General features: G+C 33.2%; 1 protein-coding gene across 2 annotated transcripts in view; it reads left to right on the top strand.

Moving 5' to 3' along the window:
- The window catches only part of LOC106468837 (uncharacterized protein C2orf42 homolog), an 80901-nt gene that overhangs the window by 1440 nt on the left and 64857 nt on the right, over window positions 1-14604 (top strand). For both annotated transcript variants that reach the window (XM_022397197.1, XM_022397199.1), the window contains exon 2: window positions 11588-11694. The gene's annotated coding sequence lies outside the window, so the exon portion shown is untranslated. The remainder of the gene's footprint in view (window positions 1-11587; window positions 11695-14604) is intronic.

A 14604-nucleotide genomic window follows, 5' to 3' on the forward strand; every position in this document is an offset into this window, starting at 1 on the left:
GGAGAGAGATAATGAAAAGTTTTTAGTGCGAAACATAAATACTGATATCAAGAGTTATAATTTATATGCCTATGAGCTATTGTGAAAAGAAAAATAACACATTAAGGAAATCTTTGAATGACAATGGCATGTTATTATGGAAAATAAAGCCTATTGTAGTTATAGTTTTTAAATTGTTTTTATATCAAATATAAAGACAAGATTCCTTAATTTGTAAGTCTTGTTACTTTGAAATGAAAAAAATTCAAACAATTCAAGAATGTAGCTTGGTTCTGACTGATATGTTCTATAACTTAAAAAGGGATTAGGATCTGATGGGATATGAACAATTTGTCCAAAGTTGGTGGACATTGGAGAAACTTTGATGAGTGAAAATTGTTAATTTGGCTTCTGTCTCTAAAAGAAAGAAGAGCTAAGTTTAATTCCAACCTATAAAAGATGTGGATGAGAGAGGATACAAGGAATTATTGATGAAATTTATTTTAAATTTACTGACTTCTATCTATTTAAGCAACTGTATTTACCATTTTGGCCTTCTTACAAAACTTGTGCACCATTTTGTCCATTTGCTTTGATTTCGTAAATTTATTGTTAATCTTATCCTTACTTGGATTTCTATATCTGACAGCTTTCTAGCTATATGCATATCATCAGATTGCACCCACTATAAGAGTTTTATATTCTGTTTTTGATAGTGCTTCTGTGTAGTCTGTTTTATAATGTATTTTTGCAAATCATGGTTGCTATTTTGAATTGAATTTTCAGCATGATTTTTTTTTCAGTGCATAATTTCAACATATATTTAACTATGCATGTTTTTGAGGGAAAGTGTATAGTTCCATTTTCACTGTTGCTTTACTGCATTCTTCCCTTTACCTATTTGCGGGAGCCAAATGTAGTACCATTTTTTAATGGTATTCTGTTTTGTTTACAATCCTCTTCACTTTAAATTATGTTGTTGCATCATCATATTTTGAATGTCAGCTGCAAGATGCTAATTAGGTTTTGTTTTTTGTTTGTTTCATTCATTCATTTCCAAGAGATAACAAAAGGACATTTGGTTCATCTAAACTATCTTATTTTCTACTACCACCATAATAACATAAATTTTAAGGACAACAAAGGACCTGTTGGTCCATCTAGGTTACCTAATCCATTTAATTCACTGCATCTGAAGGCAACCTATCCCATTATCCCAAATATCAACCACTCTTTTAGAAAGATAAAACTGTCTTAGCTAAAGATGAATCTTACCTTGCCAAAATTAATATTTTTGTCTCCTAGTCCTATCATTCTAAGTATTAAATATAAAAATGGTGCATCACCACTGTCCATTTTCTTAAAAGTTTGAAACACCTCGGTCAGATCCCTTCCAACTCTTATTTTTCAAAATAAAACAATTTCAGAGATCTTGTATGACAACCTTATCATCTCAGGTGTCATCCTAGTAACCCTTCACTGAACTCTTTCCAAGAATTCATTGTCTCTCCTAGTATAAAGAGCCAAAGACTGAACACAGTATTCTAAATGTGGCTTAAATCAGTGATCTTTACGATAAGATTATAACCTTGTTAGACTTATATTCAATATTTCAATAGATACAACCTAAAATCCTATTTGTTGTACCACTAGCAACAGTACGTTACTTTGATAGCTCAAGAGGCTGATTAATCAGAACACAAAAATCTTTTTTTTTTCATAACAATGTTAAGGTTATTCTCATCAAAATTATACTTATGATTGATACTTGAAACCATAAGTACTTAATGAAACTACATAATTACAGAATTGAAGAAAATAAAAAACAATGACAATTATATGTTTGAAAAAACTTCATTTATTCATGACCATGGTTTCACTAGCAAAAATACACCTAATATGCCTTTTGACAAATTATGTAATGTTTGCTTTTGTTTCTTTACAACAAATTTACCTCACATATAACAGAACATATTTGGGTCATTTAAACAACCTCTTGTTGCCATAGCAATGAAAAATTAATATTGAAAAGAAAAAAATAATGTCAAAGTGCAAGCACAAATAAATACAATCCAGAAGTGACACATCATGCAGCCTGTTAACTGTTTATATAGCGGGGTGTTTCTCATGGGTTCTAGACTGATCTGTAAGACTCTCATGTCATGATTGGTTTAGAGAAATCTATAGCCAGTGGTTGTCAACATTTTAATCATAAAAAAATGTGATCTGATTTCAAAGAAAATGATTCACTTATGTAAAAGTACATATGACGTTTTGTGAAAAATCTGTACATGATGGAGAAAAATGGATATCATTTTCAGATTCAGTGTACAGGAATTACTGGAGAACATGTAAAAAGTTCAAGACAATAAAACCGTCACAGGCCTTGAAATAGCAAGTTGGAGTTCATTTTGTGTAAATTTTTCTCTACAATTCATTTATTAAACACATTACAAATAAGAACAAAGTTTAGATCAGTGATTTTATGTTTGTTCAATGAGACAACTCTATACACAAATTCAGTTATTCAAAGCTAATTTTTGCTTGGACAACGAGACAACCATTAATATCAATTCCCTGGCTTTACTACAAAATCACCAAGTAATTCCACAAGATCTTTTTTTTCTTTTTAGTATTTTAAATCATGTATGATGATCATTGAAAAAAGAGGATATCAATGAATTACTCTTCATGACACTGATAGCATTCATGAACTAAATCAGTCTCAGAAATCTATAGATTGATATTTAAGGAAGTATTGTAAATACCCATACAAAACTACACTTTTCATAAAATTCTATCATCTCTGTAGAAAAATTCTATTGCATTTGTAGACACTGAACAGAGCTAACTGTAATATGAGATTTCACTTGCTATTATCATACAATAGTTTATTTAAGTATTTTTATTGCATCATGTTCAGTCTGTATCTGAAATTTTCCCAGATTTTCATATTTACTTTTATGCAGTCAAATATTTGGTATGTGGTACCTGGCTGAAACCTTCACTACTTGCTATATGTAATACTATGATGCATGGAAACACTGATGCTATTGATAATATGTCTTATTTTTAGTTTAGTGAAAAAAATGTGGAAAGTGAGTTCTAATTTTGAGAGAAGTAATGTGATGTACTTCTGGTGTTGAAATGTATGAATATTATCCAAAATATTGTTAAGTCTTTTATTTCTGCATTAAACACTATAACCCATGACTGTTTTCTAGAACTTGGTGGGGAGAAAATTCTAATGAGCATCAAAATAAACACAATACCAATCACCTTATACTCCATGTTGATTGCTTTAAAAAATAAAAATAAAAACTTCTTTAGCTGCTTACAGTTTTTACTTTACTTATATATACCTCAACTAAGTATGAATATTTCAGATGCAGTTATTGTGTAACATAGGAGAACTGTTGATGTAACATTAGTTTTTTTCATATATAACAGTATGCAGTTTATAACTCACATGCACATCATTACCAGTTGTAGCTCTCCTTTTTAAACTTATTGTGAATACGTAACAGAAAGTTTGAAACAGATCTTTTCTGATTGTTAAAATCATTCTGTATCTTACTAACAAAAGAATGTATGTAAGAGGTGGTTGAAATATTTCTAAATGAATATTTGAATGTTTAAATTCCATATACATCTATACAGTAACATAAATTCAAAAATGTAATTTCCCTTCTCTTCCTAAAGGTTTTTGTTGTTCAAAGGTGGTCCTTATTTATTTTTTAAATACATAAAATATTGCATCTGCCATTATTTTTAGCATTCTTCTTGGATTTCACAGCATTGTACATGTAGATGTAACCATTTATTGAGGTTATGGCTGAATCACTTACCATGCCAGTGATAGTAGTCATGAACTAAGAGCTTAAAGATCAGTGTGTGCACTGAAAGTGACCATGCTTGGATAGAAAGTAACAGAAAAAAAAAGTGACAGTTTTCCCGAGTTGAAATAGTAACAGAAAAGCTGCAACCTTTGTGTCATTGTATTAAATGTAATTATATCAAGTTTTCTTATGCAGGATATTTTATTGGTATTATGGTCATAATAGGTTCACCAATAGCTATTTCAGAAACCAGAAACAATCAAAGTTGTCTTAAGATTGACTTAATAATTGAAAAATAAATACTGCAATGAAAAATTAAGTATACAAATGATAAAATAAAAATTCCTGTATTTTCCTGTTATGTACATTTGCAAATGATAGGTCTGTGCATGTTTTTTTTTTCAATGACTATTGGTAAGACATGTTACAATTTGCATACAATACAGGGCAATGTACAGGATAAGATTCAAAGAAGCATTGAACATGTCCAGATAAGTCTACAATGTTCATAACATTCTTTCATCTGTGTAGAAAAATATTATTAGCAGTTATAGATACTGGATAGGGCTAACTAAAATAGATTTAAAAACCATCTAATCCATCAATTTTATCAATTCCCTTCACTTTTTAAGAGAAAAGTTAATTCTCATCCTATCGTCATATGCAACCCATTCATCCCTGGAATCATCTTATAGTAGTAGCCTTCTTCTGAATCCTCTCCAATTGTGTTTTTCCTAACATATAATGAGCAGAACTGCACATAATACTTCAAATGAGATCTAACTAGTGACTTATACAATGAAACCATACATGTATTAAGCATTGCAATAAATACTATTAATGATATTAAATTTAAAGGAGGAGTGGAATATAACTTAAAAGACACTCAAAAGCCTAGTTATTTGTGTTCATTATAACACAATATGGTGTCTATGAGGTGTGTTCTGATTTTGTAATCTATGTATCTAAAATGATAGTGAGGCTTTGCTGTGGTCAGTAAAAAATATACAATTATTTATGTTAATTCTTTGTATATGTTAGTTGGCAATGTGATGCCTTGTTATTTTACCATTGAAATGTTTGCTCACCTAGCTTTATCAATGTAGTTCTGCCCTCTATGTGAAAACTTTTTCACTCACCACCTGCCTTGAGGCTCCCATCTAAACTTGTGTTTCCAAGTGATATTGCTGTGTGTTGTTGTAAGCAAATGAGCATGTGACAATCATCCTCCAATAGGAGTGCAACACACCCTCCTAATGCAGCTAACACCCTCTATACTGATTTTTCAATCATCACTTCTTGATTTGACGCTTGTGTTAAAACATATTTTTTTCATCCATGAGCTTTGTTGAAATCGCTGTTTTGTTTTTTTTCTTGTAGCTTTATTTAATCAACTCAAACCCATTGTTGTGGAAAGTTTATTTTTGAATTTGAATTTTACAATTTTATATTCATATTATTCTGCACCTGTAGGTTTTGTAGGTCCTTTTCATTCCATATTATGAATTCTTAATTTAATGTCTCTTCCACTTTGTCTGGCATGGGAGACCAAGACTTTGTTCATACTGGACGAATGAAAACTATACCATCAGGTTTGTTTTTGTCTGTCAAGATGGTGGTGGCTATTGTGTGATGGGAGATGGAGCCCTTCATGTGGCCTGGACCTTCTTCTGAGACTGAAACAAATATTGCTCTACCTGTGAATCTATTTCATGAGGACGAGGATTTTGACAGTCTTTTTCCACCTCTTGCCTTTACCGCTACTTCTACCTCTATATCATTGATCTCCCTTGGCCTTCCTCTTCTTTCCTGGATATCATTTCTCAAGTATATTACATACTTTCTCTTTCTCCTGTGTCTTATTATTCTTTGCCTTCTCTTCTTCATTCAGCCTCTTCTTCTGACCATTATGTTTTTCCTCCTCCTCCAGATATTCATGCATTTGCTGAACAATTTTTATCTTAACTTGGTTCTGATTCCAGTATGTCTGATTTATACATATGCCTGGACTTATCATTGGGCTGAATTCCATTTCCTGGACACCCAAAATCTTGAATATCTTCATCTTCTGTTTTCTTTTCACCTTTCTCAGGCCCAAATTTCCCATCATTCTCTTACTATCCTCCATTCACCTTCTTTCCAAAGCAATTCACCTTTCCCTTGAGAGATTTTCAGCAGATACTCATTCCTTTATGTTCTCTATTTAGGCATGCTCATTTTCCATAGCATCATCTCTTCTTACTTGGTTGATCTGTGGGGGAGGAATACCCTTCTTATCTCACATACCTTTGTCTGATTCTTTTCCTCCATCATGGTGTATTTTATGGAGTTTCTGATTCTCTTGAGTCGTGAGTTGAGGCCATTTACCAACATTCTTCCTCATTCTCACTTGTTTCCCATCTCTCAAGCTCCTCTTTCACCTGTCCATGTCTCTTGTCCTCACAATTCCTCTCCTCTTACTGTCCCTCCTCCCATTCTGCTGCTCTCATCTATTCTTCCACTGTTCACAGACTTCAGTGCTGCCAGTCTTAGCAGTGACTCTTATCTAGGCTCAAGGACAGTAGGGGCAAGTTTAGCTCAGTTTGTGGATCTTTGGCTTCCATTTGCAGCCAACTTTTATGTGCTAAAAGTTCTGTCAGAGGGTCTTACCTTTATTTTTTAGCTCTTCTTCTGTTGTCTCTCTCCTTTTCCTCATCCAGGGAATCCTGTTTCTTGCCAGCATCTGTCAAAGGCAGTGTCAGACCTGTTGGCTAAGGATGCTATTGAACAGGTTTCTCATCCTTCTCCAGAATTTTATTCCCATCAATTTGTCATTCCCAAGAATACTGGCGATTGACATGCAGTCATGGATCTTTCACATCTCAGTTGGTTTCTTAACCTTCCTGGCTTTACCATGGAAAGTTTTCTTATCCTTCAGTGGTCCTTTGCTCTGGATCTTTGGGTGACCAAAGTAGATGTCTCAGATGCTTCTTTTCACATTTCCATCTCCCCTGCATTCAGCCTTTACTTTCAGTTTGTTCCTTAATGTCAGGTTTGTCAGTTCTGTGCTCTCCCTAACATAAACACTGTACATTTTTTGCTGAGTGGTGCATGCTTTTGCCCATCACATTCACGGCTTGAAAACTGGTTTCCTTTAGTTCCATCCTAACAGGCCTTCAACAACCACACTCTTCTCCTCCTTTAAGAGGTGATATGTCTTGGTTGGTTGGTCAAGCTGGAGAAATCTCATCTCACACCCCTTCAATATCTGGTTTATTTTGGGAGTGTTCTTCAATTCACATTTCAGCAGGGCCCAGTTTTTCTGCTTCATTTGAGGGCCATGGAGGGATTGGTTTCCACTGCTGTATCCTCCCATTCTCTTCCTGCAAAAAAGGTTTTCTCTTTTGACAGCTTGGGCTTCTTTGGAATTCCTTATTCTCTTGGTTCATGCTCACATGCATCTTTTGCAGTGTACTCTACATGATCAATGGAACCTTACTTGGGATTCCTTGGCTTTTCTGCACAAAACCAATATTACAGAAGATATTCCTATTCTTCCCTCTTGCCTGTATCTCCATCTTTTTAAAGATGCTTCCCTGACACTGTGAAGTGTCTCAACACTCAACACTTGGAAAATTTTGTGTCAATGTTACCCTCTTTGTATGAATCTCATGGAACTCTTGGTGGTTTGTTAAGCTTTAGATCATTTCCTTACAGTTGTGCATGGCCATTTGGTTATGATCCATTTGGACAGCACTGTAGTTTCCTATGTCGGTTGCCAGTGGGCACTTGTTCTTGCTCTTTGTTTTCATACCCTTGATCTCCTCTTCTGGGCCCATTCCCTACAAGTTCTACTGGTGGCTTGTCATGTTCTAGTATGCCCTAAATCTTGTTGCAGATCATCCCTCGAGGCCCAACCAGACTTTTCCCACGGAGTGGTCCCTCAATCCCCAAGTTTTCAAGTGGCTGTACCCTCATGCTTGTTTCAAATATGCTTTGCCATTTACAACAATGCCAAGCTTCTCTTTTTCTGGTCTCTTGTCCCACATCCATTAGCTTTGGCAGTGGATGCATTCAGCCAGTGCTGGTCCAACCTCTTTCTCTATTCTTACCCTCTATTTGTCTCCTCCCTCATTCAGGACACTCCTTGTCATGTCTTTCTATTGGCACCCTATTGGCTTGCTCAAACATGATTTCCTCTGTTGAGTTTTATACAGTTCTCCTTTCTGCTTCCTCTCTCTGACTTTTCTTTTTCAACCTTATTCTCTCTGCCATCTGGCCATATTGTCCCTCTTACTTCATGTATGGGCTTTGTCTGGTCTCTTTGCATCTAGCTTTCCTTCTTTTCCATTCTGTTTGACCATCCTCCCTCCTTGTCTACCAGCAAAAATGACATGTATTTTGCCATTGGTCACTACTTCATTCTTGCTCCCCATCTCTCTGAATTCTTCACTTGGCTTTTTGACTAGGATTTATCAGTATTGACTGTTACTTGTTACTAAGTGGCTCTTTCTACTACTTTCCAGTTTTCCCATTACCTTCGGGATTTTCCTCCCCTGTTCTCACAATAATCCTCCATTCCTTTCACCTCCCTTGTCTCCCCATCCTTTTTTCCTTCCAGTTTGGGACCTGAATGTTCTTCTCCATGTCCCCCTTCCCCTTTTTGAACTTTTGGATTCATGTTTCTTGAACCATCTCTTCCAATTTTCTTCATCTTTTTGCTTGTGGTCATCGCTGATCGGATATGTATGCCATTGATTCTTTTCTATCACTCATATGCTCTTCTTTGTGTCAATCACACTTTTCTCCTTAAAATTTCTGCGGCACCCATTTTACATATTTATTCTCACTCAGATCCTGATCACCTAGTCTGTCCTACCTGTGCGATCCATTGTTATTTGGCTGGCACTGCTCCCTTTTGTGGTACCAGATTCTGTCTCTTCATTCCTAGGAATCCTTCTTTCACCTGTGATCTTTCTCCCATTACCATTTTTAGATAGCTTCATCAACTAATCTGTTTGACATATTCTTCTTTGGATGGGGATGCTCCTTAACAATTCCAGGTGTCCTCCCATCAAATCAGCACCTTAAACACTTTTTTTGGCTGGTCACTTCCATCATCCATTGGAGGAGATTGTTCTGGCTGGTATGGGACAACTTCTCACAATTTTTCAAACACAGTCCATTATGTGGCCATATCTTCTTCATTGCTATAATCTCTTCTTGCAAATAATACAAAAAAATCCAAAATAAATTATTAATGCTCTCACTACGGGCAGGTCAAAGTGCATATGTCATGACCTTTTAGAGTTACATTTAAAGTTTAATTAAACTAATGTACTGTCATTGTATACAAATAAACTTGGCATCAGAATGTTGTTAATAAATCTAATTTTAATATCATATAAATTTTAACGTTATTATTATAAGTAAATATTTTACAAAATTCTCCATCTCCCCTAGTGACATCTGTTCTTTAGATTTTCCTTCTTTCTAATTTATTTACCACCCCTTTAAGAGGTACAGAATTTAACCTAAATTACTCATTCTAATACAGCTATTACTCAGGCAAAGCATATTTTTATATCCTTCATTCTTATTTGTTTATGGAGCCATAAACTAGATGATCAGACACACTTGCCATGCCCACCTGTCACAACCCCTCTTTCACAAATTGCCAATAGTTCTCTCTGACATTATACTATATGATTTATAACCAACAGAAAGCTAAAGTTTTAATCTATCAAATGGCTTATCATATTACATCATTTTCTGTACAGAGAATTGTCTATTTCACCTCCAGTTCAAAACTTTATTTTCATGGGAATCACATTGATAAGCTTAGCTTAATTTTTTAAAGTCACTTATCTCATAGTTAGAAAGACAGAAAAATTATGATAGTTATAGGACATTGTTTGCTTTGTGCATGTTCTTATTCTGTGTTCTTATGCATTATTTAATTCAATAAAAATTTAGTATAATAGTACCTTTAATATTTTAAAAAATGTAGGTTTAAGTTTTATTGACAGTCAACAGCAAAACCAAGAAGACTGAGGTAAGTACTGTATTTCTTGTTTTTCATGTTTACTCTTTATTTATTATTATTGAAGTAACTAAAATCTAAAAATTCAAAACTTTTAGGTTAGATTTGGTAAGATAATGAAAAATAATAATAATTGTAAATAAACTTCACGTGGTATGCTTGAAAGCAGCTCATGCTGTACGTATTTTGATAAAGTAACCTAATTTACATGTTCACCAAGTGATTTACAACTTGTGTTGGGATTATTAGTTAGACATGGTTCAAAAGGCAATAAAACTGAAAGTTAAGTAGAAACAGATACATATTCTTTCAAGCTTTAAGCTATTTATAATAACTATATTTTTCTGGTACAATTTCCAGTAATACTAGAAACAAAAAAAGGATAATTTAGATTTATTCAATGTTTTCTTATGGTGGTTACAAGGTCAGTCAATTTGAACAAATGAGTATAGTGTTAGGTTAAAGAAAATAACAGATAAAATATAAATATTTGCACAAAAAGTTTAATATTTATTTAATAGGTTTTAGAGATTATGCAAATAAAATTTGGCAATTTTCAGATGAAGAAAAGTATTTTTAATCTTAACATGAAAATCACTTTGCACTTAGAGCAGTTAACACTGACTCCATATATTCACAAAGAAATTTTTAGTAAAAATTATACTTTTTTGTGTACAAAAAATCTTGTATTGTTTACTGAAAGCTTGCAAAATTTTGTGAAGATACACAAAACATATTAAAAGTTAGACTATGGAAATTATGATGGTCAGTTTGGGGGTCACGAATTTGGTCAAATAAACTGAGTCTGTAGCAAAAGAGTTAAGAACACAGCCTACAACACCAGTAAAGTTTGTTATAAAAAAAGTAAAAAGTAATTATTTTTTGTGAGAACTTTGTCAGCTCTCATATGACTTAAAAAAAATCAGTTTAAAGCAACTATATCATTTTGCATTAATATTAACATTACTTGAATCTTGTAGCCTCTAGTGTTGACTTAGTTAATCTAAATGTTAATATTTCCAAAACAACATACAGTGTATGAATATATTTTAAAATTTATTACTAAGCCACTAATGATACTTTTGCTCAGTTGTAATAGAAATTTTGTTCCTAGTATCTCCACATTAATCAAATGTGAATTTACTATGCATATATTCATGAGATGTGGCAAGCTTTTAGCAAAGTAAATAAATCTGTTGTACAAAAAAACATCAGATGAATTACAAAAGTGTTTGTGCTTAAGATGTGTCTGTGAATTGATAATGTCACTCTGACTGAGACTTTGAAAGTCAAAGTAAAAGGTAATGCTTAAGTGAGGAATACAAATATTCTTATCCATCATACAGTCTGTGTGTGGGATTGACATAACCACTAGAACTTCTGAAATGCATATCTACAGTTTTTTCAGTATCCTTATACTTTTTATCTAGCATTTAAACTCCTTTACAGGAATTGTCACTATGTCAGCAGGGTAGAGTAAAATTAATAGGAGATAACTTTGACATCAAATACATAATGCCATGTTGAGTGACACCCTGTAAAAGTTCATGGTATGCATACTTTAATCCCCACCCATGCACATGGATTAAATCATAAGCATAAGTGCACTGTTTGACATAATGTTTTTAACAAACTTAAAAGGATTTAATTGGTACAGTAACAATTAAAAATATACCCTGTCTAGGGATTTTTAGTCTTTTCTCATATATTCGTCAGTTTCCTCATTCATGTGATTTTTGTTTTATAGTTTTCTGATTTTACCTGGAGGCTGGAAGGAATACAGTAACAGATATGTCATTTTTTGAGGTTACACCCATTCAAAACATTTTGGAGAGTTGATGAATCAGGCAAAAGGTATTTAGATATTTTATAAATGATTTGGGCAGTTTTCATAATGAACAAAGGCGAAATGGACAGCAAATGCCTAGTTGAGTGTGACAATTGTGGAGAAAGTTTTGGAGGTCTAATCTACAAAAGTTGCTCAAATGGAATGAACAACATTTCAAAAGATTATTGTCTTTCATCTTCAGGTCAAACCAGAAGGTGAAAGATGTAAGTCTTTCAAAACATCATCCTTTCCATCTATGTTACTTTTGTAGATTAGTCCTCCAATACTTTATCCAAATGTGTTATACCAAAATAGGTATTTGCTGCCCATTTCACCTTTCTTTGTTTTTATATTGACCTGTTAATCTTTTCTTTCACTTGCATCATTTGATGACAAATTGGTAACTAAAGTACACACTAGGAGTTTTAATCTCCAGTATACAAAATTCAAGTATTTATTTTTGTGATTTAAAACGTTAAGCCAAAGAATAATCTGATTGTCTAGAACTTGTGAAGGGAGATATGTTGTAGAAGAAGACTGAGTACCTTGCTAAAAGATTAATGCAAGGAATGTTGAAAATGTTAACATTCTGCTTATTTATGAAAACATCAGCATCTTTATCTAACAAAAAACTAGCACCCTCAGGCCTAACAGAAATTGGCTCATGATTTAAGATAGTATAGACATGAGAAGAAAAAATGAAATAAGACTGGTAGAGCTTCTTTAAAATTATTAGTAGCAGAAAGATCAATTAAAGAATAGGCCTGTGCAAAAGATCAGGCTAGTTCACTAAAGTGAGAAAAAGTGGGTGTCCCACAAAATGAGCATCCACACAATTGGGAAAATGAGCTGGTACACCAACAGATGCTTCAAAACTAACATCCCTAATATTCTAATGAGACCTGACAGTGCACCTTGGGATCTCCCTGCACATTAAAAGGTCATGTGAATAAGGCTTCCAAAAATTTGAAGGAGAGTACAATTTTCTGTATTCACCAACATATGTTAACTTCAGAGTTAACATTAACTTCAGAATTCATGAGGAAAAAAAATGAAGGCATCAAGTTTACAGAACAACTATAAAAAAGAAAATCTGGCTTCTAATAGAAAAGCAGAGATTTGGTATTTTCCCTTATACTTGCACAATAGGTCAAGTGGAATCTAGGAGAGTGGGAAACTTTGGGTAATGTAACACATGTAATACATTGCCTCGAGAATATTCAGAATCAAATGTCAGTTGTTGACAGAGCAAAAACAACTCAAAAGGAAAAGGCTTATAGAATTTCAGAGGTATGTCTTATCTGATTTGAATTATATATATTACATTGAACACATATATAACCATGCATCAGTTATTCATATACATGTACCAAATGTTTTAATGACCATCAGTCCCCATTCTGTTGGTGAGACAGGTGTGCCATGTTTATTTATGACATACAATACAAAGAATGTAAAATAATTTGTAAATCAATTCAGTTAAGTAATTAACATATCTGTACTAAAAAAAAAAAAGTGAATAACACTTAGCAAAAATAATTGTGATAGTGTGTTACATTCAGAGCCAAATAATTTTACTTAAGATCAGTGTGGTAGGTCTGCAGAATAACTGGAGATTCATTCAGGATACTTATTACTGAATTATACTCAATCTCAGAATAACTGGATCATAAGAAGGAATAGACACAAATATCAAAACATGCATACTGAAGTTCCCCGGTGGGACAGCAATGAGTCTATGAACTTACAGTGCTAAAATCTGAGGTTTGATTCCCTGCAGTGGAAACAACAGATAGCCCAGTGTGGCTTTCTTCTAAAACAAACAAACAGACACACATAATGAAACAATCTTTATTCAAACTCACTAACACAATCAAAATAATGTGTCTACAGAATAAAGGACAATGCCTTTACTGTTTAGTTATCTTTATAAATTGTCTTAAGAACTTATAAAAATGTTTAATAAGAATTAGTTAATGTTACAAGTTAAACTTTGGGAGAGTATTATTACTACTTACAAAGAAAGGACTCAAACTTCACTTACCAAACTGGGGGCTTGAGTTTGAGAGCTAGCTAAGAGATCATAGTATTATATACCAAAAATATATAACACTATATTTTTAGGATGTTTGCACCACTTATGTCAATGTTGTTTAATCCTGTTGAAACACAAGGGAGGTCTAACCTCAAGATATCACCTGTCCTACCATTGGAGGACTCTGCTGTTGACATTCTTGCACAAAGTGCAGCATTACAGTAATATCCTTCCATGGGCAGAACAGGTATTATCTCCAGAGAATAACAAACAAATAAATGTAACTAGAATGAAATAAACTTAATGGCTTTCTCAACCACATGTTATATGAAACCTGCATATACAGAATCAAGGATAAATTTAGAATACTATTGTACTACAAGAAGGTAGGAATGCATAATATATTTATATATCCTCTCCTTCTTACTTCAGGCTTATGCTCAAGTTGACAATTAATTTTAACTTTAAAACCAATGAACTTTAAGCTTTCATTTTGGTTGATAAATGCTTACATTTTTACTTGCCCCTGAAAACATTTACACACACTACAATGATATAAGAACACATTAAAAAGAACCCTTTAACAAAGATTATCACATCTAACTTTACAATACAATATGTAATTCAAACTTTTCCACATCAGCATGAGATGAATTGTTATACCACACTTTGGCATTAGAGATCAGAATGACCCTTTTAATACATATGCATAAATAATCAAATCATAATCACACCACAAAATTAACCCTTGATAATGCAGAAAAATATACAGCAATGCAAGTTCACTAAAAGAATATTGTATAATATTATTAATAATTTCAATTTTAGCATGGGTACCACAGATACAATAATGCAATAACTCTAAATAGAGATATACAATACTAATAAATACATATCCTTT

This window comes from Limulus polyphemus, unplaced genomic scaffold (assembly GCF_000517525.1).
Source record: "Limulus polyphemus unplaced genomic scaffold, Limulus_polyphemus-2.1.2 Scaffold3184, whole genome shotgun sequence".
Lineage (NCBI taxonomy): Eukaryota > Metazoa > Arthropoda > Merostomata > Xiphosura > Limulidae > Limulus > Limulus polyphemus.